At 38.8% G+C, this 7682-nt stretch overlaps 1 protein-coding gene across 1 annotated transcript in view; it reads left to right on the top strand.

Annotated features, from left to right (window-relative positions):
• The first annotated feature begins 4633 nt into the window (after positions 1 to 4633).
• Positions 4634 to 7682, top strand: part of LOC111960695 (CMP-N-acetylneuraminate-beta-galactosamide-alpha-2,3-sialyltransferase 4) — a 75418-nt gene continuing 72369 nt past the window's right edge. Inside the window, exon 1 of the mRNA XM_023982860.2 lies at positions 4634 to 4750. The gene's annotated coding sequence lies outside the window, so the exon portion shown is untranslated. The remainder of the gene's footprint in view (positions 4751 to 7682) is intronic.

The following is a 7682-nucleotide window of genomic DNA, read 5'->3' as shown; positions in this document are numbered from 1 at the left end:
TTGATAATGGTTTTCTTACACATACCTTGTCCATAATATAGAGGCCTATTCAAACATGGATTTATGGAACAGTGGGGGAAAAATCCTAAATTGAGTGCAGAGACATCCAGAATGAGATTGTGATGTACTATAAGTTGGTTTGGAGTGTTTTGTAACATGCTTTAGACACATTGTCATAATGCCTTGTAGTCAATGGCAAGTGATGACTCAGGAAATGTGATAACACATTTTCTCTCTAACAAAACAAAATATTTAAAAAAAATAGTTTGGGGGGGGGGGGATCAACTACAATGACAGAAAGAGTGAAAATAAGGCCACATGTTAAAATGGTTGCAGTTACCCTTTAATGCCGTCATTGTAAATAAGAATTTGTTCTTAACTGACTTGCCTAGTTAAATAAAGGTTAAATAAAAAATCTAAATTTCAACCTGAACTGGAAACGAAATAACAACACTTGTTCTTAGTATCTACCACTAGGTGGTATACGTCTGCCACATTTCATCACTGGAGAATGTTATACAATTAAGGAATGTTTATAAGAGATAGTCTTAGTTTTTGCAGAAGAAGAATCAGCAGACTGAAATGTCACAATACCAACTACACCACACATCAGCAGACACAACACATAACATGAAGCATCATACTTGATCAATTTGTATTATAGCGTTACAGACACCTGAAACCCCACCTCTTTAAGGAATACCTAGGATAGGATAAAGTAATCCTCCTAACCCCCCCTCCCCCTTAAAAGAGTTAGATGCACTATTGTAAAGTGGTTGTTCCACTGGATATCATAAGGTGAATGCACCAATTTGTAAGTCGCTCTGGATAAGAGCGTCTGCTAAATGACTTAAATGTAAAATGTAAATGTAATGTTACATATTCTTTTCTATTCCCAAGTACCATCATAATTTTCCATGTCCGGAGAAAATTATTTGCCAGGGTTTCCGTTGACTTCCCTGCAGTGTTGTAATTAGGGTTCTGAGGTAGATTAATTTTGAATTTAAGTGGCTTTAGTTAAGCTTATGTTGGAGGTGGATATTTCAAATGACTTTTGAATAAGACAAAGGAGACAAAGGAGATGATTGTGGACTACAGGAAAAAGAGGACCGAGCACGCCCCCATTCTCATCGACGAGGCTGCAGTGGAGCAGGTTGAGAGGTTCAAGTTCCTTGGTGTCCACATCACCAACAAACTAACATGGTCCAAGCACACCAAGACAGTCGTGAAGAGGGCGCGACAAAACCTATTCCCCCTCAGGAGACTGAAAAGATTTGGTATGGGTCCTCAGATCCTCAAAAGGTTCTACAGCTGCACCATCGAGAGCATCCTGACTGGTTGCATCACTGCCTGGTATGGAAACTGCTCGGCCTCTGACCGCAAGGCACTACAGAGGGTAGTGCGAACGGCCCAGTACATCACTGGGGCCAAGCTCCCTGCCATCCAGGACCTCTATACCAGGTGGTGTCAGAGGAAGGCACTAAAAATTGTCAAAGACTCCAGCCACCCTAGTCATTGACTGTTCTCTTTGCTATCGCACGGCAAGCGGTACCGGAGCGCCAAGTCTAAGTCCAAGAGGCTTCCAAAAATCTTCTACCCCCAAGCCATAAGATTCCTGAACACCTAATCAAATGGCTACCCAGACTATTTGCATTGCTCCCACACCTCCCTCCCCCTCTTTTACACTGCTGTTACTCTCTGTTGTTATCATCTATGCATAGTCATTTTAATAACTCTACCCACATGTACATATTACCTTAACTAACCAGTGCCCCTGCACATTGACTCTGTACCGGTACCCCCCTGTATATAGTCTCACTATAGTTATTTTACTGCTGCTCTTTAAGTACTTGTTACTTTTATTTCTTATTCTTATCCTTAATTTATTTATATATTTTTTATATATATATATTTTTTAAACTGCATTGTTGGTTAGGGCTCATAAGTAAGCATTTCACTGTAAGGTGAACACCTGTTGTATTCAGCGAATAGGCTGTTAGGAAGGATGAAAAAATGGTAGTGTCCTGGTAATAACCACATTGACAAACAGGACGGTTTTCATCTGTGAGGAAAGATTATATGATCTTCATAAAATATGTTTTATCTATTTATTACTTCCATTGCACCTGTGATACTGTATGTGTGAAATGCAGGGAGCACAAATCAAACAGGATACAAAGTTATACAAATACGTTTCCCCTACAAAATGTATTTTAATGACGTGATCTCTGCTACGGATTAAAGCAGATTAACAGGCATTTGAAATTAAGCTCTCTGTAAAAGGCCCTCCTCCAAAGGTCCCTTTTGTGTTTTTTTGGGGGCCAAGACAACTTTGTGTCACGAATGAAAATCGAGACTAATCTCTGAAAAGCACAGCTGCTCTAAGAAGCTTTTGTTGCCTCATACATTTCCAGGATCAAGTATTGCTAATGAGAGGGAGATATGAATATCCACCTTCTACAGAAGCCACCATTTCCCTGCTAATTTAATCTTATCTTTATGATAAGGTCTAAATCAATACTAGGGAAATGTGCAAAAGCAACACCTTTGTAAACCACAGTGAGGGGTTGCACACAGTAGATATGACCTAATTACTATTATCTTAGTCAGGAATGCTTATTGGCTGTAGTATGAAAATTTGTTTGATTTAAAATGGAAAATAATATTTTGAGATGCAATACAATGAGATTACATTTGGATGGTTTGGGATATGCGTTTCTTCCAAGAGAGGTGTTTGGTTTGATTTAGGGTGCAGCAGTAAAACCTGATCAAGGATGGGAGAAGAGTTGTACATGATAAAGTGCAGGAAAACCCCTCAAATAAGAGGCAAGATGTGTGTCAACCACTTAAAGCATGCCACACCAAGCAGAGAAACCACAGCAGCTAGGGCCAGACGATGGCTAGCTGGTTTGTTCGGGACCACCAACAGCATGGAAAAGCACTCAGAGCTGTGGTTTAAATAGTGGTCATACGGGGTGGAGCAGCAACTTTTCAAACTGCAGTGACTGTGCTGGACTCAGGCTCTCTCCCTCCACACAGCCAAAGCAAACAGTTGACCTCTGATGGAGGAGACTTTAGTTGTGTGGGTGATGGATGAGTGATAGGATGATCCACTACTTTCTGATACTTTGAAACCTGGGGCATGGGGCTGTTTGTATCAAACATCTCAGACTAGGAGTGCTGTTCTAGGATTAGGTCGCCCCTGTCCATTCAATCTTGTTCATTGTGGTCTAAAAGGCTAAACTGATCCTAAATCAAAACTCTTACTCTGAGACACATAATATATTCAGCCCCAGGAATCTGGTCTACCCAAGTAAAGAACTGTCCAGAATGACGTTCTCCCCTTTTCAAGGGATGATTCACAGCCAAGCACCCAAAGACAAATCAAATCAAATCAAATCAAATTTTATTAGTCACATACACATGGTTAGCAGATGTTAATGCGAGTGTAGCGAAATGCTTGTGCTTCTAGTTCCAACAAAGCAGTAATAACAACAAGTAATCTAACCTAACAATTCCACAACTACTACCTTATACACACAGTGTAAAGGGATAAAGAATATGTACATAAAGATATATGAATGAGTGATGGTACAGAACGGCATAGGCAAGATGCAGTAGATGGTATAGAGTACGGTATATACATATGAGATGAGTACTGTAGGGAATGTAAACATAAGTGGCATAGTTTAAAGTGGCTAGTGGTACATGTATTACATAAAGATGGCAAGATGCAGTAGATGATATAGAGTACAGTATATACATATTTATATGAGATGGGTAATGTAGGGTATGTAAACATTATATTAAGTGGCATTGTTTAAAGTGGCTAGTGGTACATTTTTACATAATTTCCATCAATTCCCATTTTTAAAGTGGCTGGAGTCATCACATACAGATGAGACTGCAAGATGTAGATTACTGGCACTTCAAATGGACTTCTCCCACGCAGTTACAACCAAACGGAGACCGGAAGTCCTGTCTGATTTTTACTGTGCCCTGGAACTGCCCTTGGCAAAGAATAAGAAAACATTTGCTCACCATTTTATTATTGGCTTTCAACGTTTGTAGTCTGTCAGCAATACAAAATTCAATGTCCAGTCAAAACAAATCTTATGCTGTCAATTCTGGGTGTTGCCAGTAATAGTATTGGCAACAGCGATTTTCTCTTCACACTAAAATATATTTTTTGTTGTTGAACAAATATTAATAAATAGGCTATTATAAAATATGATGACTTGAGAATGTGTGAAACTGTTTGTAGTTCACAGAAAAAAGCACATTTAGTTTTACTTAACTTCAGAACTTATTTAAATACAAATAGCATGCATATCAGCATTCAATCAATCAATTGATGGATCCTTTTCTGATGGTCAATAGCTCAAGAACTGCATAGGCTGCGCATGCGTCCAGAATACATATTTTGAAAAAGGGTACGCGTTGTACTGACTACGTTCCAATGGACGGTGCAATCTGCCTGTGGAGTTAGCAGCCAGTTAGATTATTGCCAACCAATTATTCATTTACTATGAAAAATCTATTTACTTCTCAAATGTGGTATGTGGCCATATGTTTTCAAGTCGTGTAGGCCTAATCAATGAAAGGGATACCACGGCGCCTCCCACTCGGTGCATAAAAACGCCTATTTCTTGCATCTCAAAGACAGCGTTTAACGTTACTAACGTTAGTTTACTTGCCTATGATATTCTGCTTGTGTTTCGGATTGCCAAATGTGTTAACTACATTGCTGGTAAGTGAATTTACATTAGCTTTTTCAAGCTTTTTTTCTCGCAACCACAGCTGCCAAATACTGTGAGCTAGCTGGCTAATTTTAATCATTCAGAAAATAGCGGTTCCATGCCCAGCAATCGCATAGAGGCAACTAAAATACATCTGTTTATTTTCAAATGTATAATTTCTTTAAAAGTTCTCATTGTATACTTTTATGAAAACATTCAATTACTTTGACATCTGTTTGCGAATGGATTTATTTAGCATAGGATTGATACTTTGTAGCTAATAATACATTTGTCAATTTGATGCTGTTGGTTGGTTGGCAAGTTACATCACATCAATTGAGGCAGAAAGAGGCACGCTCAACTTGGTCATATTTTTTAATAAAATATGAAAAAAAATATTTTGTTGGAAATACTTTCCAAAAATTAAAAGTGAAAAACAAGTGCAACAAGGCTGTTTGATGGGTTCACAATTGTTCTAGGAAAGTTTGCAGAATGGTTGTGGAAGTTGAATGGTTGTGGAACATTGAAAATGCGGTCAGGTGAGGTGGAAGATGTTATCCTTTCATCTTCACCTTCCTATAATCTCCCTAAGCAGTGTGTTAACAGATTCTTGAGAGTGTATATTCTGTGTTGATTCCCCACATGCTGTCTGTCTGACAGCAGGGACATGTCCTGAGTTTCCCCCTGGTGAAATGAATTCTGGCCCCTGAAATGGAGAGCAATGATGTTGGCCGTGGCAGTTATGACTGTCCGCAAACTGTCATGCACGTTGACAACATGCAATGTCCATTGTGTTATATTCGGTTTGAAAGAAGATAGCAAACAGGTGAAGCTCCACATAACAGGGGAAAAAATAATAATTATATACATTTAATTATATAATTACTATATTTTACTAACTTTAATTCTAAGGGTGCTGACAGTCTTCTCTTTTCTATTAATGTCCCCAGCATTCTTGGATTAGGCCTAAGAATGATAAAAAAACAGATCAATTTATAGGCCTATAGTCTTATACAGCAACACACACAGGGCATGTTCAGTTTCTTGTAGGTCAGCCCACTGGTCCTAGTGTTGAAAGGTATAACTCATTTAAAAAAAAAGTAGCATAGTTGGTGTATGATGAGATGACCAATGTTAACTTCAATAGATTTTGTTTTCTCAGATGAACATTGAGAGACATCCAGCAACCCGAGGGTTTTGTGTTGTTTTCTTAAGCGTCGGTGGGATGTCTTTATTGGATGAGTTGCCCTTTGCCCGTCTGGCTCGTCTGGCTATCTGTCATTCTGATCCTCACAGCTGGATTAAACAAACTCACATCACATCAGTCCTCTGGACAGTACGCTATGGCTGCATTTATTACACAGGCAACCAAATTCTGATATTTTGCTCAGTTAGGGGCTGCCTGTGTAAACATGGCCTAAGTCAATGTGCAAAGGTTGCATTGGAGAGTTGACTCATAAACTAATCCATGCCAGGCCCACCCACTGGGGAGCCAGGCCCAATTGATCAACAACAAAAAATGGTATGCTCTTTACTTGTCAGTATTCCAAACAGGACATTATTAGTGTTTGCATGTTTAGGTAAAAATACAATCAGATAGAATTCATAGCAAGCAGTGAACTGGGTTAGTCAGATTTGATTAAATGTAACAGATTAACTGGAATGACATTCACTCTCACAGGTTGGGTGGCCAAAAATAACAAACTAAAAGTCACACCCCCAATAAGCCACGAATATGACAGTATGTCACTGTGCTTCTATGGCTATATGCACCATTCCACTGCCTATTTCATTTGTTCATTTAGCAAAAAAGACAGCTCATAATCCACTGTCTTTATCACAGTCAACACACCTATATTTTAGCTTTAATTAGCACATTTTCTCTCAGCCAGATGGCAAAATGTGTAGAATTGCAGGAAGTTAGTTGCGTTCACAAATATGTATTTTACATGTATTCTACATGCATTTTTTGGGGGGGCCTACCCAAATTTATACAAGCCCACCCACCAATGAATTTTTGGCCACACCACTGATCCATGCCCACTTCATTCACCATACTACTAATCTGGTGTAGGATGGCTGGTAGCCTGGTAAAGGTGCGGTGTTATCAAAGAACGGAATAGAATACAAGTAGCGATGCCAATTGTCTCAATAGACTGGCAATCACAATGGTTTCTTGGCAACAGTGGAAACATTGATTAATGTGTTATCTCATAGGCATAGTCCTTTCTCATTATCTATAGTTTCCTCAATCTACAGCCATGATATGATATCCAAGTTTTGAACTACTTATAGGTATGCATAACATTTTAGAACGAACAAACTTGGGATGTACGATATATCGGTGAACATATCGGAATCGGTCAATATTAGCTAAAAATGCCAACATCGGTATCGGCCCGATGTCTAGTTTAACACCGATGTTAAAACTTCTTAGGGATCAAATCCCGTTAATGGGATCGATTTGACAACATCCGGTGAAATGGCAGAGCGCCAAATTCAAATTAAATTATTCGAAATATTTAACTTTCATACAATCACAAGTGCAATACACCAAATTTAAAGCTTTACTTCTTGTTATCCAGCCTCCGTGTCAGATTTCAAAAACGCTTTCCGGCGAAAGCAAACCATGCTATTATATGAGGACAGCACCCCATCAAACAAAAACAGACAATCATATTTCATCCCGCCAGGATCAACACAAAACTCATAAATAACGATATAATTCATGCCTTAACTTTGAAGAGCTTATTCTGTTGGCACTCCAATATGTCCCATAAACATCACAAATGGTCCTTTTGTTCGATAAATTCTGTCGTTATATCTCCAAAATGTCCATTTATTTGGCGCGTTTGATCCAGAAAAACACCGGTTCCAACTCGCCTGACATGACTACACATTATCTAATAAATTACCTGTAATCTTGGTCCAAACATTTCAAAC

Source organism: Salvelinus sp. IW2-2015, linkage group LG4p (genome assembly GCF_002910315.2).
Source record: "Salvelinus sp. IW2-2015 linkage group LG4p, ASM291031v2, whole genome shotgun sequence".
Taxonomy (NCBI): domain Eukaryota; kingdom Metazoa; phylum Chordata; class Actinopteri; order Salmoniformes; family Salmonidae; genus Salvelinus; species Salvelinus sp. IW2-2015.
This window is presented reverse-complemented; position numbering and strand designations above follow the sequence as displayed.